Below are 19971 nucleotides of genomic sequence, written 5' to 3' on the forward strand. Positions count from 1 at the left end.
TACTTTTCTTTCCTCACCCCAACCGGTCGAGGCAGATGACCGCCCACATTGAGCCTGGTTCTGCCAGAGGTTTCTCCCTGTTAATGAGGGAGTTTTTCCTCTCCACAGTCGCCTGTGCTTGCTCATTGTGGGAACTGTTGGGTTTCTCTATGTTAATATTGTTTTAAGGTCTTGACCTTTAAATGTAAAGTGCCTTGAGATAATGTAAATTATGATTTGGCGCTATATAAATAAAATTGAATTGAATTGAATATCAACAGGGGTAACTGGGGGTTTATAAGGAAATTGGGTCGTTAAGCGCTGTATAAAAGTCCTAATTTGTAAAAATCTAAAAAAGTGGGTTTTGGCAATGCCAAAAAGTTTCTGTTAGTTGAGAAAAGCTCGCAAAACAATTATCAATGTATAGATCTTCAAAGCATCTCAAACCTTTTCTGTGCCAAATACTGAATGCGCCATCAGCCATTGAAGGAGCAAATAGATGGTTAGCAGCAATTGGGCTTTTAAGTGAAAAAAGCTGTAGTCCAAAACTTTTCCTAAATTGGCCCCAGATTAACAGGGAGTGTTTAACTACTGGGTTGCTCTTGGGAATATCCGAAGCAAGTGGAAGTGCGGCACCTAAGAGGGCAGGTAAGGAAACAGGGTTACTGGCACAGACCTCCATTGTAACCCAGGCCGGGGAAGTGGGTTCGAGATGGAAATGTCTCCAAAATAACAAACACCCAATATTCACTGCCCAGTAGTAGTACTGGAAATTAGGCAGAGCCATTCCCCCTGCCTGCTTGGATCTTTGGAGAAATGCTTTCCCCAGCCGAGGGTGTTTACCATTCCAAATGTAAAATATCAATAATGAGTCAAGGGCTCTAAAAAATTATTTGGGGATGAGAACGGGAAGACATTGAAACAAGTAGAGGAACTTTGGAAGCAATGTCATTTTAATCGAGTTTATTCTTCCAATAAGGGACAGAGACAAAATCTGTTTTGCCTGATCAAATAAAGTGAGAAAATTTGATTTTCAAACAAAAATTTTAAACAAGTTTTTGAATTCTCTGGTGACACAAATTCCGAGGTAATTAAATTGATCTTTCACCACCTTAATGGGAGATGGGTATAGTTAAGTTTAAGAGCTTCTTTATTAATTGGGAATAGTTCGCTTTTATTTAAATTGACTGAAATTATCTAAGATCGTGAGGGCTTCTGGTAGAGAAGTGGTTGGTTTTGAAACAAACAGAAGTAGGTCGCCTGCATACAGCAAGACTTTATGTTCGACTCCTCCCCTCCATATTCCCTGTACCCGCCCATTGCTACGTAAGGCAATTGCAAGAGGCTCAATGGCAATTGCGAAAAGGAGTGGGCTTAGTGGGCGACCCTGCCGGGTCCCACGGTGTAAATCAAAGTATTCAGAGTAATGACTATTGGTCAAAACAGTGGCTGAAGGACATTTATACAATGTTTTGATCCAGGACAAAAAGACAGAACCGAAACCAAATTTTCCAAGTGTAAAAAAAAAGATAGTTCCACTCTACTATATCAAATGCCTTCTCAGCATCCATAGAGGCAAGGCACTCTGAATCCACATGTTTGGGGGAGTACAGAATATTAAATAGCCGACGAATATTGTAAAACGAATGGCGTCCTTTAATAAAACCAGTTTGATCTGGCGATATTACAGAAGGAAGGATATCCTCCAGTCTGTGGGCCAAAACTTTGGCGAGGATCTTTACATCCGTGTTTAGCAATGAAATCGGTCTGTATGAAGCACAATCTAGTGGGTCTTTGCCTTTTTTCAGCAACAAGGAGATACAGGCCTGATTGAACGAGGGAGGGAGTGCACCTGAGTTTAAGGAATCAGAGAACACTGAGCACAGGACGGGGGCTAGATCAGCAGAATTTTTTTAAAAGAAATTTGATGGAAGCCCATCTGGGCCAGGGGATTAACCTGATTGCATAGAAGATATAGCTGCTGAAATTTCCTCCTGGGTGATGGGCGCATCCAGGTTATTTCTCAGGTCTTGAGAAAGGGACGGTGAGTCAAGGTTATTAAAGAAGTTTTCCATAATATTAAAGTCTGCTGTACAATCTGAAGAGTATAAATTTGAGTAGAAAGTTCTAAACTTGTCATTAATCTCTTTCTGGTCAGATGTTATACATCCATTATCAGTCTGTACTCCAGCAATAAGTTGGTTCACTCTCAACCCACGCAGCTGAGTAGCCAGGAGTTTGCCAGTTTTTCCACCGTGCTCATAATAGTTACTTTTACTCCGAAGTAAGAGACTTTCAACTTCATGAGAGGAAAGAACGTTAAATTCGGCCTGAAGTTTCAAGCGCTCCTTGTACAGATCAGGTGAAGGTGAATTTACATGTTGTTTATCTATGTTGAAAATCTGATTAGCAATGTCAGTCTGTTTCTGCTTTGAGCACTTGTTTTTATATGCTGAGAATGATATAATTTCTCCTCCTAAGTACGCTTTCATAGCTTCCCAAATTGTTTTATTAGACACATCAGGTGTTCTATTGATGCTTAAAAAAGTTTTAATATGTGTAGAGATGTGTGAGAGAAAGCTCTCGTCGGAGAGTAACAATGGATTTAGTCTCCAGTGTCTCCTTGTATAGTCAGCATCTGGAAAAGCTAGTACCAGAACCAGGGGAGCGTGATCAGAAATAACAATACTTTCGTATTTACATGACTTAAGGTTTGAGATGAATTTATTATCTATAAAAAAATAATCAATTCGAGTGTAAGTGTAGTGGACATGGGAAAAGAAGGAGTATTCTCTTCCTGTAGGATACAAGAACCGCCAGGGATCAGAAAGGCTAAAATCATCAAGAAATGCTTTAATTTCTTGATGACAAAAAAAAAAAAAAAAAAAAAACCCTGAACCCCAAGCTCACACAGCGCTCTGTGGAGCAAGCTCAGAAAGACCTCTTCAGGTCTCGTACTATACATCCCCAGAATATACTTCCTATTTCACTAGCTCCAACATAGGTTTTTAATATTTAACCCTATGACAAAAAAGCAATCAAAACTGAACGACTAACACTAAATACACCATAAAGCTAAAACAACTATGAGCAATAACATAACACAGGTTATCATGCCTCTTCTCCCTGCACGCTGCACCTCCAGCTGTAATAATCTCCCCAAACCAGGACTACTCCGGCGAGAAATAAAAATATATTTTTATATATAATAAAAAATACGACTGCATCAACTGGTCTTGTCAAAAGCTTTAATCAGTTAAGTTGGATTTTCATGCATTATAAACAGGAGACGGAGGGGATCCCCCTCTCTGTCCGCAGTGGATGGGCCAGCAAGGATGTATTCTGTATATATTTGGCAGCACTTGCACATCAAACACATTGGCCATGAGAACTAAATCTACTTTCCCTACATGTATCTATCAACGGCCTCTGCCAGGACTGGTTGGGGTGAGTGGAGAAAAAATATATATAGGGGAACAAAAGGAAATAAAGGGGGGGTGGAGTCACAGTCTCTGGTCATTGGCTTGAATCCAGCCCGGGAATCACCACCTGGATGTTGGCATGGTCTTCCAAGGGCGCGTTGGTCCCTCCGGGCACTCCTACCTCCCTCATGGTCCAACATGTGCAGTAGTAGTAGTGAACATGGCTCCAAGGTAAGAGGTCCTCAGGTGAGAGTGCTGGTGGTTGCATGACCCTCCACGTTAGCCCTGCGACAAACCGGTGACCTCACTAGGTCCATCCCTCATCAGGACCCGAGCCAGGATGGGTTCCAGAGAGCCGCACAGCATGGACCAAGGAGGGGAGGAGAAGACCCAAGGAATTAGAGACATGTAATAAGATACAATAAAATAAACAAGGCAGAGAGAGAAGAGAGAAGGTGCTGGTTTCTGGTGCCTGATGGGTGATCCCCCAGCCGTCTAGGTCTATAGCAGAATAACTATGGATGACTATGGCTCATGACATATCCACGCTTGTAAAGTCATTTTGAAAGAATTACTGGTAGTGCTGGAAGTGTGTAAATCTCAGAATCACTTTCTAGTTAACTTTGAGCCTTTTACCACGATAAAAATATACCTCTTCATGGCCCAACAACTCACACCTCGGGCAGGGTGGGGCTAAAAGTCTAGCTGGCCCCTAATGCAAACAACAGACCCAATACAAAATTGATTTAGACTTGAAGGGAACAGTCTTGATTCTATGAGCTTCTAAAATATACCGTGTAAACAGAATGCTATGCTTGTGTTTCCTATTGATGAACAGTTCTGAATTGCAGTGCCTGCTCTCAATTTCAAGTCAATGTCATTGCCACAAATTTTTCAAAACATGAAAAGGCCCACTTTACTATCTTATTATTACAAAAGTGATATTTCAAGAAAAAAGTTTCAAATGGTTTTCATTGTCTGTTACACAAATAAACCAATTCCAGAAGTACATGTTGACATTACATCTGCTCAACTTTCAAAATACAAAAAATTGGCTAATAATAGTCTATTGCCGGGTATCGAACACAGGCCTTCTGCGCTAAACGTCCCTTACACGTTCCCATTCATTCTCTATGGTAGTGTTAAATCACTATGCACGTAATGCCCCTCCCGGCGACTGAACATTATGGCGCTGTTTCAGCTTCATCTCTGTCTCTCTTCCTCGACTTTTCCTTCAACTTCCGTGACTGAAGAACAACAAACTACAGCAGATGTTGCTCTACAACTACTTTACACATGTGAGGTGTTTTATTCAGCAAAGGTAAGAGACTGTTTGACTAAAGACCAGATAAATGACGGGCAGATGTATGTGTCACAGTGTCTCTTTGTTTTTTATATTAAATTACATCCATCTCTGTGATTTTCTGTTACTGTATTTGTACATGATTTTTGATGATATATAGGATATATTTCTTGGCTTAGACTAATAAACTCTAAAAAAGAAAAAAAGATTATATCTATCCATGTGAATGTGTACAAATAAAGTCTATTGTTGTCTTGTTGTCTTAAGGCCTCAGCCCTCTCCACTGTCCCCAGCAAAGTGAAAGGACAGTCAAAAGTTTTATTTAACAATTTCTACACTGTGACCCATATGTGTTTTTCAGCATGTAAATAGAATACAAAGTAAATAGAGGAAGTAAACAGTAGTATACTGGTTGTAACTGAACCATTGATCTTTTCAGGAATCTACATGCTGAGATCTCCTCTGCCCCTCATATACGTGAACAACCACACAGTAAGATGTATCATACGGTTAATCTTGAGTATTATTGGGCCCCAAACCGCTCCTCCTTCAAGATGACCCTCATCCTGCTCATCATGAACAACCTGCTGCCCATCACCAGGGGGACGCCTCTCATCAGTGAGTGTCCGACCCCTGTGATGCTGGAAAGGGAACATTTCTTGGTAGAAAGTAGTTCCACTGAAAAGTGTGTCAATTATTTGGTCAACGGGACAGTGTGACTTTAAAAGAAATTATTAATTTGTTTAATTTATTGTGAACAACAGGTTCCTCGAGTTTTATTGTAAACATCATTTCCAACACAAGATCATAGCTAAGATACATGATGTTATTGAAAAGTTAACTGAACTGTCGTATGTTGTGTCCTGCAGACGTTTTCTTCTGCATCAGTCTCATCCTGATGGTGGCCAGTCTGTTGGAGACGGTGCACATCACTAACATCCAGTTCAGGGCCAGTCAGTACAGTGCCGTGCCTCACTGGCTCAGCGTCCTCGTCCTACAGTATCTCGCTGTTCTTGTGTTCATCCCTCCAATGAAGAGGAGCAACACAGTCACAGTCTTCTTCAACCCAGCTACTAGAGGTATATTGATATTATCTATACAATTTATATATCTATATCTATATATGATTTATATAAATTATGCTGAACAAGTCATGAAAACTTTAATCAGACAGTTGGAAGAAGTGGTTCTGACCAAGCAACATTCAGTGGAAGTAGAGCAAAACTGTTGTCCTCTTTCAGATGATATTTCTTCTATTCGTCTTTTACAAAGTACCCTGAGCAAATAGATAATAATGTATGAGATGGAGAACATCTTTTCCTCCTCTACAATCCCTCTTTTCTAGATCCTCTGCTGAAAACATCGACCAGTCTTAAACTGTGTTTCGCTGGTTGAACTGGTGGTGACAGAAGGTGTTTCACCAGATGAAGATAACTGGAAAGATCCATTTATTACCTCTGTTTGTTTATTGGTTTATTTGTTTGCCAGATTACTAAAAAAATAAATTAACCTTTTTCTACCAAACTTGATGAATGGAAGGGGAGGAACCCATTTAATGTGGATGCAGGTGTGGATTCAGTTATTTTTGTTTTTTTCACTTTCACAGGAAATTCTCGACATTTTATGTAAAAAATATGTTCCTCTCCATCTGGGAATCGACCTCGGTCTCCCACGCAGCAGCCGTGGATTGTTTAGCTAAACGGCCCTAAACACATTCCCATTCATTGTCTATGGTAGCGCTAAACTACTATAGACGTAATGCCCCTCCCAGCCACTGAAAATGTTGGCGCTGTTTCAGCTTCATCTCCGGTTCTCGGGAGTCATGCTATGCAGGGTCGAGGTGAAGTCTGAACAAATGAGTCTTGAGTCTTTTGCGGAAGATGGAATGTGATTCCGCTGTCCTGACATTGGTCGGGAGTTTGTTCCACCACTGATGTGCTAAAACAGAGAAGAGTCGCAACTTCGCTGAGCGGGCTTTGTTTGCTCTCAGTGATGGGGGTACCAGTCGGCCAGCTGATGTAGATGAGCAAAGTGCTCTCACTAGGGCATGTGGTCTGACTAGTGTTGGAGGTAGACAGGTGCAGTTGCATTGACGGCCTTAAAGGCCAGCACCATCATCTTGAATCGGATGCTGGCCCCAACAGGAAGCCAGTGGAGGTCACGGAGGAGGGGGGTCACATGGGAGAATTTGGGAAGATTGTAAACAAGGCGCGCTGCAGCGTTCTGGATACGCTGCAACGGTTTAGCTGCAGAGGCTGGGAGTCCAGCCAAGAGGGAGTTGCAGTAGTCCAGGCAGGAGATGACCAGCGCTTGGACCAGGAGTTGCGTTGTGTCTTTTGTGAAGAAAGACCGGATCCTGCGGATATTGTAGAGGGAAGACCTGCAGGATCGGGCCACAGCAGTGATGTTGGGGGGCGCAGGACAGTCCGTCGTCTAGGATTACGCCTAGGTTCCTTGCCGTCGACGAAGATGGTACCGTGACATCCTCGACAGTGACTTACAGGTCCATATGAGGGCAGTATTTCCCCGCGATGAAGAACAGCTCAGTTTTCTAAGGTTGAGGTGATGCGTAGCTGTCCAAGCGGAGATGTCTGCCAGACATTCCGAGATGCACGTCACAACGTGGGTGCTGGAGGAGGATGTGGGAAGAGAGAGGAACAGTTGGGTTGTCGTCAGCATAACAGTGGTAAGAGAATCCATGCGATGTGATTGCAGAGCCTAGCGATCTAGTGTATAGTGAAAACAGAAGTGGTCCTAATACTGAGCTTTGAGGGACACCAGTTTCCAGAAGGCAGGGATTGGACAAGGAGCCATTCCATGTGACCTGAAAGGTGCGATTTGTCAGGTATGATGTGAACCAGGTCAGAGCAGAGTCAGCAATGCCAAGATCAGCCAGAGTGGAGAGGAGGATTTGGTAGTTGACTGAGTCAAACGCAGAGGATAAGTCAAGGAGAATGAGGACTGACGAGTCGGACGAGGCTCTGGTGGCACCGAGAAACTCAGTCACTGTGAGGAGGGCCGTCTCAGTGGAGTGACCAGTCCTGAAGCCTGACTGATTAGGGTAAAGGAAGTCATTTTCTGAAAGATAGGAGGACAGTTGGTCTTAGACTGCATGTTCCAGTGTTATAGAGAGGAATGAAAGAAGAGATACAGGTCTGTAGTTTCAGATGTCAGCTGAGTCTAGGGTGGGTTTCTTTAGGAGTGGCTTTACCATGGCTGTCTTGAAAGGAGCTGGAATAATGCCTGAAGTGAGGGAGGAGTTGATCGGAGTAGGTAGGTGAGAGGATATAGAGCATCTAAAGAGGACAAGAGGGAGGATAGCAGAGTGGAGGAGGCTTCCTCAGTAGACATTAGTGAAAATTGGTCTGTAGATGGTAGTGAGGAAAGAACAGTAGAGGAGAGAGCAGAGGGAGAGAGGGATTTCAGATTGCAGCGGGTGGTAACCGTGTGATGGTGACCAATGTTGAGTTTGAAAGGAAGTGTGACAGAGACAGCCTGGAATTCAAAAGCAGATCTGGGAACGGTTGTCCAGGGGAAGGACCTGGTAGGACCACATGGGGGAGAGGAGGAGACCAGTTCCTCCTTCTCGACCTGTTTGTCTCGGGGAGTGTGAAAAGGAGTAGGCAGATGAGAGGGCAGCTGGAGTGGCAGGGCCACGAAGTGAAGAGTCTGCAGGGAAGCATAGTAACATAATTGACAGATATGTATGTCACGTTGTGTTAGGGAAAGTCTTTGCATTTTATATAGAATAACATCGATATCTTTGTTTTTCTGTTCCTACTGCATATACAGTATAAAGTAGCGTGAGCTTAACTTAGCAACACCGCGAAAAAACTTTACTGTAAGGTTATACAGTTAATGTTATTTCCGTGGGACATGAATTCAATTCAATTCAATTCAATTTTATTTATATAGCGCCAATTCATAATTTACATTATCTCAAGGCACTTTACATTTAAAGGTCAAGGCCTTAAAACAATATTAACGTAGAGAAACCCAACAGTTCCCACAATGAGCAAGCACAGGCGACTGTGGAGAGGAAAAACTCCCTCATTAACAGGGAGAAACCTCTGGCAGAACCAGGCTCAATGTGGGCGGTCATCTGCCTCGACCGGTTGGGGTGAGGAAAGAAAAGGAAGGGGGAGGAAAGGAGAGATGGGTGGAAAGCTGGGGAGAGAAGAGAGAGATGAGGTGGAGAGAGAGAGACCTGGAACAATTGGGCACCATCAGTATCAGGGCTGACTATAACAATAACAATGTAGTGATCTACAACAGGATTACATATATTAATGAATTACTGAGTTATTGTAATTAATGATAACAATGGTGATGGTAGTCGTTTTTGTCCTGCAGCCAGAGTTATCTGAAACGAGAGAGAGAGAAGAGCCAGAGGGACTATGGGAGGACAAAGTGACACTTTGACATGATGACATGTTAAAATAAATAAATAAATAAATAAACAGGTGTGGGGGGGCAGAGAGACAGAGGGAAGTGATGAAGTGCTCAGTGCATGATGGGAGTTCCCCCAGCTGTCTGCTGTGGTGCTGTCTAATAATGTTGCCTAAAGGGAGCATATATAAGGTGAAGAGTATTGGTCCAAGGACAGAACCTTGTGGAACTCCATGATTAACTTGCATGTGCATGGAGGAGTCATTGTTAACGTTAACAAATTGGAATCTATCTGATAAATATGATTTAAACCGGTGTAGTGCTGTTCCTTTAATTCCTATATGTTGTTCTAATCTCTGTAGCAGAATCTTATGATCTATTGTGTCAAAGGCTGCACTAAGGTCCAACAAGACGAGGACAGAGACAAGTCCATCATCTGATGCCATAAGAAGGTCATTGGTGACTTTCAATAGTCTGTTTCTGTGCTGTGATGGGTTCTAAATCCTGACTGAAATTTTTCCAATAAACCGTTACTATCTAAGTAACCACAAAGCTGGTTAGCAATGGCTTTTTCTCGGATTGTGGAAATGAAGAGCAGGTTGGATATGGGTCTATAGTTAGCTAAAACCTCTGGATCAAGCGTAGGCTTTTTAAGCAGAGGTTTAATAACGGCTACCTTAAAAGCCTGTGGTACGTAGCCGGTTAGCAAAGACATATTAATCTGATTTAAAATGGAACGGTCAATTAGGGGGAGGACTTCTTTAAAAAGTCTAGTTGGAACAGAGTCCAGCTGACAAGTAGTTGGTTTAGATGATGAAACTAACGAGGTCAGTTCAGGAAGATCAATAGAGTAAAATTTGTTTAGACATAAATCTGGTGCTATGGTTTCAGGACCAGACAATGTATCAGTGTTATTCACTGGGAGGAGGTGGTGGATTTTATCCCTGATGGTTGTAATTTTATTAGTGAAGAAGCTCATGAAGTCATTGCTTCTCAGATCTAGAGGAATAGATGGGTCAGTAGAGGTGTGACTTTCTGTCAGCCTGGCTACAGTGCTGAAGAGGAACCTGGGGTTGTTCCTATTTTCATCTATTAATAATGAATAATAAGAGGTTCGGGCATTTCTAAGTGCTTTTTTGTAATTTATAAGGCTATTCTTCCAGGCTAGGTGGAAGTCTTGGTGATTGGTGGAACGCCACTTCCTTTCTAGCTTCCGCGATGTCTGTTTTAGAACACGCGTTTGGGAATTATACCATGGAGCTAATCTCCTCTGACTTACTTTCTTCTTTTTTAATGGGGCGACAGCTTCAAGTGCTGTTTTTAGTGAGGCTGCAGTACTATTTACAAAGTTATCAACTAGTGTGGGAGTAAGGTCTTGATAATCTTCTTGTATAGTACTGACACATGGCTGAGAGGGAAGGGAAGAGGGGAGCAGTTCTTTAAATTTGTGAACAGTTTTGTCGGATAGACATCGACTTTAATAGAATTTCCGTCCAGAATTGACGTAATTAACAATTCTGAATTCAAATGTAAGTAAAAAATGGTCAGACAGAAGAGGGTTCTGTTGGAATAGTTATATTTTCTATGTCAATGCCATATGTCAGGGCAAGATCAAGAGTGTGATTCAGGCAGTGGGTCGGTTGATTCACATGTTGAGTGAAACCAATCGAGTCTATTATTGATTTAAATGCTGAACTAAGGCTGTCATTGGCAACATCTACATGAATATTGAAATCACCTGCTATAATGATCTGATCTGTTTTAAGAACTGTTTTAAGATAATTGCATTTATCACTGCAGAAATCTTTTGTGATTTACCTCTAAACCTCTGATTAAATTATTATTATTATTGGGATCAGATGTTTTTTCCCTTCCCATAACCCCTTTTGGTCCAAAGTTCCAAAACCTTCAATACTAATTGTTTTTGTTCTCCTTTGCCTAATAGAACATGGAGATCAGAATTTGATACCTTTCCAGTGAATCAATCTAAGCTACTGAGACAACACAGTGATTGAACACACAAGAAAGTGTTACTTACAGAAGTGAGGGAAGAGTTCAGAATCTTCCAATGATATGCATGTATCAAATCCTCTAGTTACATCTACGCCTTGTGATGTTAAAATTAGCATATTACTCAATGAACACATCAAATCTCTACCAATAAAATCTATCAGCCAGCGTGGTGACAACAAAAATTAATGTTTAAAATTTCCTTAACCTCATTTTAACAAAACAATGGTACAGTGTATCTCTCTATATACTGTCCCCAGCTCCAACGCTACTCAATCACACTATGTGTATTGGTTCTCAGGACAATCCCTGATCTAATGTCCAATTTTGCCACATTTGAAACAAGCGTCAGTTCTTCCACGTCCCCTTCCTCTCCGTCCATGACCTTTCTTGTGCCCGCAGACTTGGTTTTGATATGCTGCCAGCTGTCCTTTTTCTTTTTCTTGCTGTTCAAGAGTTTTTCTGCATGATCAGCATGACCCCATGCTGGATTCACCATTCACCGCTCCTGTGCAGAGACAGATCTTGCCACTTTCGAATACTGAGTCCCCATCTCAGACATCAGCAGTCTCTGCTGTTCAGTGCTGGTTCCAGTTGCACTGCATACCGCTCCCCCACTTAACACTTGTGGGAGAGATGAAATGGTAGGTTCTTTCATATTGGTGAATGTCCATGGTCTGGAGATCAGCTGAGTGTTTCCATCTCCTGCAGCCACCTCCACTATCGGTGCTTGCAGGGTTGCATTCAAATCATAAATTGCCTCCTTCCCAGTTCGCCGTGGAGTATGTGAGTGGTGCATGATGGAGGCCTATCCACCTCCTCTGCTGCAACAAGGTCGAGGTCTGGATGGAGGTTAGGGACAGCTGGAGCTGCCGCCTGCGCCCTCTGCACCGGTAGCAGCTGAGTGTCCTGCTGGTCATCACACTGCACCGCTGCTGGCTGTAGTTGTCCTCTCGGTGGAGCTGAGTCCAGATCAGGGTCTAGTCGGACACACTGAGACTTGGAGATTAGTTCAATCCCTACCTTCAATCCCTATTATTATATCTTGTATATATCCATACTCCTTAACTCTGTGACCTCCTCTCAGATCACCAACCTGCTTATTCTAATACCATACTCATTAGTTCCCAATTAACTATGTGACCTTCTCTAAGATCACCAACAGGCTTATTCTATATTAACTCTGTGGTCTACAAGACCACCCATGATCTCCAAGAACACCCGAAGCTTCCTTGATTCTACATTGGTTCCAAACCTTGCCATGCAGACACGTCTGTCACTCACCCTGTGAGAGAACCGTTTCCCTTCTGAATTTGTCTTCCCAGAAAGACAGTGTCTTTGTGCTAATTGGTCCGCTGGATCACAGCAGTGAGAGCACTCTTTGGTTCTCAGGCATCAGGCCCTCATGTCTCTACCTTCTTTTGTCAGGGAGGTTGAGGTCAGAGTCCCAGACTCCCTGCGCAGTTTTACCTTTCAGCCCTGAGATCCAGAGTGTCTTCTCACAAGAGTGATCCTGCCGACAACACCAAAATTGTGGTGGCAATTTCTGTGAAACAAGCACAAAGTCAAACACTTCTTTCTGAAAGTTTAATTCAGCATCTGCAGATGGACTCATCAGTACACATCACCTGAATGGCATGCACAAATGAGAAAAGAACATAGGAGAATCAGTGTTCCTATAACTCGCAGCCCCCTCCCACTAAGCATGCAAAGGTATTTATTACCCTCCTGTAGTTTCTCTCAGTGGAGGAGATATCCTGTCCATTTGTTTACATGTTCTGTGGATGACCCCCCTGTGAGACCCCAGGTGTGAGATCCCAATCAGAGATACCAAGAGATACCATAAAGTTGTGGTTTCTCGAGGCCATAAAACTCAAGTCTCTTAAGCCACCATCATAAACCTTAAGGTTACCCTTTTTAGATTAACAATTTGGTCAACCATTGTCCGCTCATGCAATTAAATGTAATTTCCATTACAGGTTAAAACACATAGGAGAATGTAACAAACTTCAGGAGCTTGAAGTACCATTGTAATCTTTTTTTTTTTATTTTAACTGAATTTTGGAGAAGAAGATTGTCCTCAACTAGATGCATTGGATAATCCATAGTAGAAAACAGGAGAGCTGACAGAGAGCTGTTTCTTGCAGCATTCAATTCCATTGCAATCTTCTCCTGAGCCCCCTGTGCCTCGACAGCAACGGCAGCTGCCATCTCTTCCAGAGCCTCCTGTGTCTGGACAGCAGCGACAGTGTCAGCTGCCATCTCTTCCAGAGCCTCCTGTGTCTGGACAGCAGCGACAGTGTCAGCTGCCATCTCTTCCAGAGCCTCCTGTGTCTGGACAGGGAGAAGGAACTCTGTCTCCTGGAGCCCCATAAATCACCTTTCCTTTGCTACATGAACACAATCAGACACATTAGAAGACAGATACAAACGGAGGCTCAGAGGTAGGTGTGTGTGTGTGTGTTTGCATTAATGTGTGTGATACTTACAATAATCCAACAGGAGCCAGCTTCACCTCCAGGTGTTTGGTCAGCTTCACTGCTGGCACATTGTTGAACTGGAGACAAGAACAGACACAAAATAAGAGATAAGACAACCTGCATCCTCTGTGTCATCTGTCCCCTTGGTGTCAGAGAGTTAAAACCACAACCTGTTAGTTATAATAGTTTTCATCCAGGATTGTATCAGTGCCTCATCCATAAGCAAGTCATACACTATACTGAGCCTTTATAATCAGTATCAAAGTCCCCGTCTCTTCTCTACCCACTTAAATACTTCTTATTCATCCAGTAATGAAATGTAACAGAATACTTTATATTAACAAAAGTAAAAGTAAAGTCACATTATTAAAACCTACTCTACTATAAGAAAAATAGGTCATTAAAATATTTGCATAAATACATTTGGTCAGAAGTATAAATGCATGTATATCTGTATGTATGTATATGTATATATATATAGTATTTTTATAAACGCGATTTTAATTTTATTTTGGTAAATCATTTGTTTTATTATATTTCTAATATCTATTTGGTATGTATCATAATGCATATCAACAATGAACTGGTGTCTTTCTTGTTTTGCACAAGTTAAATCTGGGTATATAGATGTGTCATGATGTCAAGAATTATAGTTAGAGAACGGTTTTAGAAGTGTGGTCATAGACACAGCTGGATGAGGTTTGTGTGACACAGAGTCTCAAACCTACAAAGCAAAGACACATACTCTCTTTTCAAGGTTGGGCTCAACGACTGCACAGTCAGGAGTTTCGAGCTCAGCAACAGCGTTTAGTGTCTGTTCCGTCTTCGAAAGCTTGACATACGGCATATCATCATCCTGCTAGCTCTCACATTTTCTCTTTCTGTGGAAAAACAGAAAAAACACAGAAAGCATGAATTACCAATGTTTAAAAGTGTGAGGAAAGAAAAGAACATGAAAGCATCTCAATCAAAGAAATATAAATTCATGACAGACAAGGTGACTGTGAACTAGTCAGGCAGACTTACTGTGAGTGGCGGTTGGTCACGGGAAAAGGAAGTCTGTCTCCTGGAGCCCCGTAAACCCCCTTTCCTTTGCTACATAAACACAATCAGACACATAAGAAGACAAATAGAAACAGTAGCTCAGAGGTGTGTTTGTGCGTGTTTGCATTAATGTGTGCGATACTTACAATAATCCAACAGGAGCCAGCCTCACCTCCAGGTGTTTGGTCAGCTTCCCTGATGGCACATTGTTGAACTGGAGACAAGAACAGACACAAAATAAGAGATAAGACAACCTGCATCCTCTGTGTCATCTGTCCCCTTGGTGTCAGAGAGTTAAAACCACCACCACACACATTTATACCTAACCCAGCCTTGTATAATCTCTGTCCTGATCTTAATATTGTCCTCCTGAACATGATGAACCAAAGATGAATAATATCTGTAACCTGTAGTTGCTCTGTGGTGTTTCCCAGAACTCTAAAGCACAGCACTATCACTGACACCACTGATTCTTTAATCAACCACAGAAGAAATCAATCATGCACAGTTTTTACAATTTAATGAAAGAAGAATTTCTTCGTGCCAAACGGGAGGTTTCTACCAATGTAAACGTTTCTATACTCGGTCAGGTTCACTACTCTGAGTACTCATGAATTACCCCATCCTCCATTAATAAGTATCTTTCTTGATACAGGTATTGATAAAGTTCCTCTGAATCGCTCTCTAACCTATAGTGAGGCCCTGCCTGGCTGAACACGGGGCCTGACTGCAGGACACTTGCTGGTGATTTATGGCAGCAGCCAGTTCACCATTGGGTTTCAGGAGGCTGCTGCTCCAAGCTGAGAGGTGATGCTATTAGGGGGGGGGTCCTCATCAGAACCAGTCCAGTTGAACAAGTCATGCCATTCCTGAGCAGGGACATCTTGAGGAAGTGGATGGTTATTTGTGCCCTCTGACAATTTGTTGACCACTGCCCAGACCATGTCCAACAACTCCTTGTCATCCATCTCCTCCAAAGTAAGGTCACTTTCTGCCCTCAGGTCCATACAATTCTGGTGTGTAGCCGTCCATTTCATTGTTGTTCTTCTGTGACATTGATGAAAAACTGGGTTTGAGACACTGCAACAAGCTTACATGCTGATAAATACAAATGAATGATCCAATATTATCATGTATTATGAAATAAAACTAAACAAGTGTAACCCTTCTGAGAGGAAAAGAGAATAGTACTGAAAAATAGTAACTAGGTTCAATAACCAGTGAAATCAGAAGTTCTAAGATCGACTATGGAGCCCAGGATTGATCAAACGATGACGCAGGAGTATACGCTTCCCTATTTATTACAGGATGGGAAGGATGAATAAAAACATCAATCACACAAATTATCACAACTCTTACCCGGGTAAGTATAGAAAATAAAAAATAAAATAAAGTTTTGCAGCTGCGTTTTTTCTAAAGTTCAGTTCACCTGTTTTCAGTCACTGTTCAGTCAACACCGTGAAGGTGGAAAATCAGTCCCACCGCACTGTTGCATGGATGGTGTGTGTGTGTGTGTGTATGTAAAGTGTAAAAGGATTCAGGTTCCACAGCGTAGTATCTCTAAGTATCCTCCGGGGTCTGGCTCGCCATCAAACTTTGACTGGCTCCAACATCCAGGTAGGTCAAACTCTCAATGGGTCCATCAAAAAACCTGACCTACAATAAGTTGGATCAGAGCAATCATCTTAATTTTCTCAAATCTCAAAAAATGAATTATAGTACATTAATCATGTTAAATCTACATAAACTCTTTATCAATAGAGAATAGGCCTGGGCCGATAATCAATAAATCAATTAATCGCACGATAAATTAAAATGAACTCGATAATTTTTCCCGCCTCAATTTATTGCCATGTGCATGCGCGTTTGTTTTCCTCTTCTCTCGCCTCCAAGCAGGCTGGATGACAAGAGGGTTCACTCTGAGCTCGGTCTCAGCACCTGGGGGCGTTTGTTCCATAGCGGAATGAACAGAGTGAACCCTCTTGTCAGTCATCCAGTCTCTTTGTCTCTGTGGGGGGAGGCAGGGACGCTAGCATTGGCTCCACACCAAGCGGCAACATCCCGGGCTGAGCGCTGAGGCCAATGCTGAAGTGCAAAAAACTGCAGTTCACTGGGTGGCCACTTGAGGCTGGCTCCAAGAGGGAGTCAATGGGAATTGACTCCCATGTTAAAACGCCAGACTTTAGAGCAGAATTAAACCTGTTTACAGCCTGGTTCAAAATACGGTTTTAGACTCAATCAGTAAGTTCTTCCTTCGTAACAACTCTGGGGGGGGAGGGGGGGCTAATTCCAGGCTAATTCCCGTCACCGAACGCGACTGGGTCTGGGGAGGAGTTTTCATTCACATGTGAATATTATCGTTTGTTGTTCGGCTGATTGTCCTGACGGAGAAGTGTCTGTGGTGTGTAAAGTACTGCCTTTTATTTACGTGTCAGTAGTGATGAGCAGGTATCATTGTCTCTGTACCTGGCTGGTTAGCTTAGCTCCGCTAACCTCCAGGCAACATACCAGCAGTAATGGCAATGCTAACGGGAGTGACGGGGGTTATTAAACCGACATGAAGCGGTTCACACAGTGGAGAGAGGACCATTAGAGTTTATGGTGATAAATCTTTTAAACTGAAGGCGACTGTGTGTTTAGTGAATGAGCTCCACCAAGTTAGATATTTAACGTTATGTAAAGTTGTTCAGCTCCCCAACCTATTTGGCTTGACTACGTTACTGTGGGTAACTTCAGTAATAATGTTTTATTAGATTATTGGTTCAGAAATAACGTTAGTGCAGCTGCTGCAGTGTGAAACTTGTTGAGCTGGACTTTATTTATGAATGAACAGTTTACCTACCAGGTATAGACCTGTTTTCATAACTTACTAACAATTAAAGCAAATGATTGCACATGATGCATTACATTATAAATGCAATACTTTTAATGTGAAAGAACTCCAGACTGCACATTCATTGTAGTACACTGTTTAATCCCAAACCATATTCAAATACATAGTTGAATATCCACAGAATATAAGGACAGACTTTGTTTGAAAGTAACACTTATCTCAGCAATAATGCCATACTTTTATGTTTCCTGTCATTTTATTAGGGACGGTCGAACCTGAGGGACACAGCTGTGCTTACCGTGTTCTGTCTCTTATGACAAAAAAGAAAAGACTTTTTATCTAAAGTTTATCAAATCAGAAAGTAAAAGATGAACATTGTTGTGATAACAGTGTTCATTTTACCAACCATAATGGATATAGAAATTTACTCAATATTATTAACATGTTGACCAGTCTGAAGCTGCCGATCTCCACCTTGTTGCAGTGGATTCAGAGGACATCAGGTGTTGCAGTGCTTCATGTAATGAAATGAAAAAAGTCATGTTAAAGGATATTTTATGCTGAAATCATTGTCATATCTGTAGATATTAAGGAACAGAAGAGAAACACGATTATTTACAGATACTGTACAATACAATAGCCTACAATAATTTTTACACATGTAATATGAGCTGTGTTAATCAGCCAAGACTGGTACTTATAGTTTATTCTGTGTTCAGCAGGTGGAAGCACCACAGATTTCAGCCAAACTGATGTACTAAAAAAATAAACATTGTACAAAAATAGTTATTTCTACCACATCTGCTCACCGAATGAGCAAGGTGAGCCCATCAACACGGACGAGCCAGTTCAAAAGTGGTGTCAACAAAAAAAAGCAACACAACAAAGTTGCATGCCCACCTAAAGCACAACCACCCAACCCAGTGTTCCCAGCTGGGGAAAAAAAAGTGCACCTCAAGATGCCGAGCCTTCGTCCCGAAAGTCAACACTCACTGAGGCGTTTGGTCGACAAAGTAAATATAAATGGAGCAAAAATGGTAGTTCGCTGCATCGCAAAAGAAATGCTGCCCTTTAGTACAGTTGAAAAACCAGCATTGAGAGAGATGCTGCAAACGTTTAACAGACAGAACGAATTGCCTGCGAGAAAATACATGTCACAAACGGCCTAAATGTTCAATATTTATTGAAGTGCAATTTTGTTAATCGAGACTTGATAAGCTATTTTATTTATTGTCTTGGTTGTGTGTGGTTTTATATTTGAGTGCTGTTTTTGCTAACAGAGACTGAGAGTCCATTTTATTCTTTGTTTGTTTTATTTATTTAGGATATTTCAACGTTCCTGAAATTACAATTACGATGGTAAAAAATTACTGAAAAATAAAAGTTTATTGTATTTGAAAGGGTGTGCATTATTATGATATATTATCATGTTGACAATAATATCGTTTATCGGCAATAATTCGTGGGACAATATATCGTCCAGCAAAATTTGTTATCGTCCCAGGCCTAATAGAGAATAACAATTTTACTCAATTACTGTTGCAACATGCTATCACAATGTTCAGTAATAAAATAAGCAACACTCAAAATATCAGATTATGTTATTTAACTAATCTTCCTCACTCCAAATCAACAGTATCAAAATATCCTGTGCTCTTTACATCGTAATTAGCACATAAAACAATATCAATCATCTAGAAAGAAAAACATGTAATGTGCACAGCTAATAAAATATGGCTGGATGAGCTTAGAATGCACAAATAAGGTGCTAAACACACACATAATACAGCTCTATGTGCAACAAAGGAGCAAACAAATGTCTCACAATGCACCTTTAAAATGTCGGATCAGGGCTTCAGCATTAATGTGTGGTGTGTCGTAGTGTGTCTCTCTCGCGCCAATCAGCACCGGAGTTAGTGCTCTGATGTTAGCTCCTATGCTAACGGTTAACTCATTGCATTAGCTATTAGCCTAGCACATCAAGACGGCCGCTCACCGATGCGTTTCTTTTCCCGACAGGTTCCTCCGACTGTGCTCACACAGGTCCTGGTCGTCCCGGGAGATTTCTTCGGCAGCTTTTCCGAGTCTGATCCACTTTTCTTGTTTGATCTTCCTATGGTGAGTGTCTGTTTAATGCGCCTTGCTCTCTCTCTTCCCGGCAACTTCAGAGGAAGTGAACCTGCTCCGATCAGCTCAATGGGCGGGGCTTCTTTTCTGATTGGGTGACAGACCGTCTCCAACCCGTCTCCTTCAAACTAAAACTCTCTATAAATTATTTTATTATGGTTCTATCTCTCCTTTTAGATAAACATCTGTTTTTTATTATTAACCAAAACGTAGTATTAATGAATTGATTTTTCCACCATGAGTTTCACTTGTCGTCATTCAATCAACTAATTTATTGTTTTTAATACAGATTTTTAACCTGGGTCACACAAGAATCTAATACTTTTATTTAGAAGCTGTTTTGTTGTGATATTTTTTCACTGTGATTTTGAGCTAAATGGAGAT

At 41.6% G+C, this 19971-nt stretch overlaps 1 long non-coding RNA gene and 1 pseudogene across 1 annotated transcript; both read right to left on the reverse strand.

The window, feature by feature from the left end:
* Positions 1–6547: 6547 nt before the first annotated feature.
* On the reverse strand, positions 6548–7795 carry LOC138406514 (uncharacterized; annotated as a pseudogene).
* A 9785-nt stretch (positions 7796–17580) lies between these two features.
* On the reverse strand, positions 17581–19611 carry LOC138406604 (uncharacterized). The gene is made up of 2 exons (XR_011240006.1): positions 19457–19611; positions 17581–17974 (listed from the first exon to the last, which is right to left on the reverse strand). It is a non-coding gene; the product is annotated as an uncharacterized lncRNA (long non-coding RNA).
* Between the last annotated feature and the right edge of the window lie 360 nt (positions 19612–19971).

The sequence above is a fragment of the Paralichthys olivaceus genome, chromosome 22 (assembly GCF_024713975.1).
Source record: "Paralichthys olivaceus isolate ysfri-2021 chromosome 22, ASM2471397v2, whole genome shotgun sequence".
NCBI lineage: Eukaryota > Metazoa > Chordata > Actinopteri > Pleuronectiformes > Paralichthyidae > Paralichthys > Paralichthys olivaceus.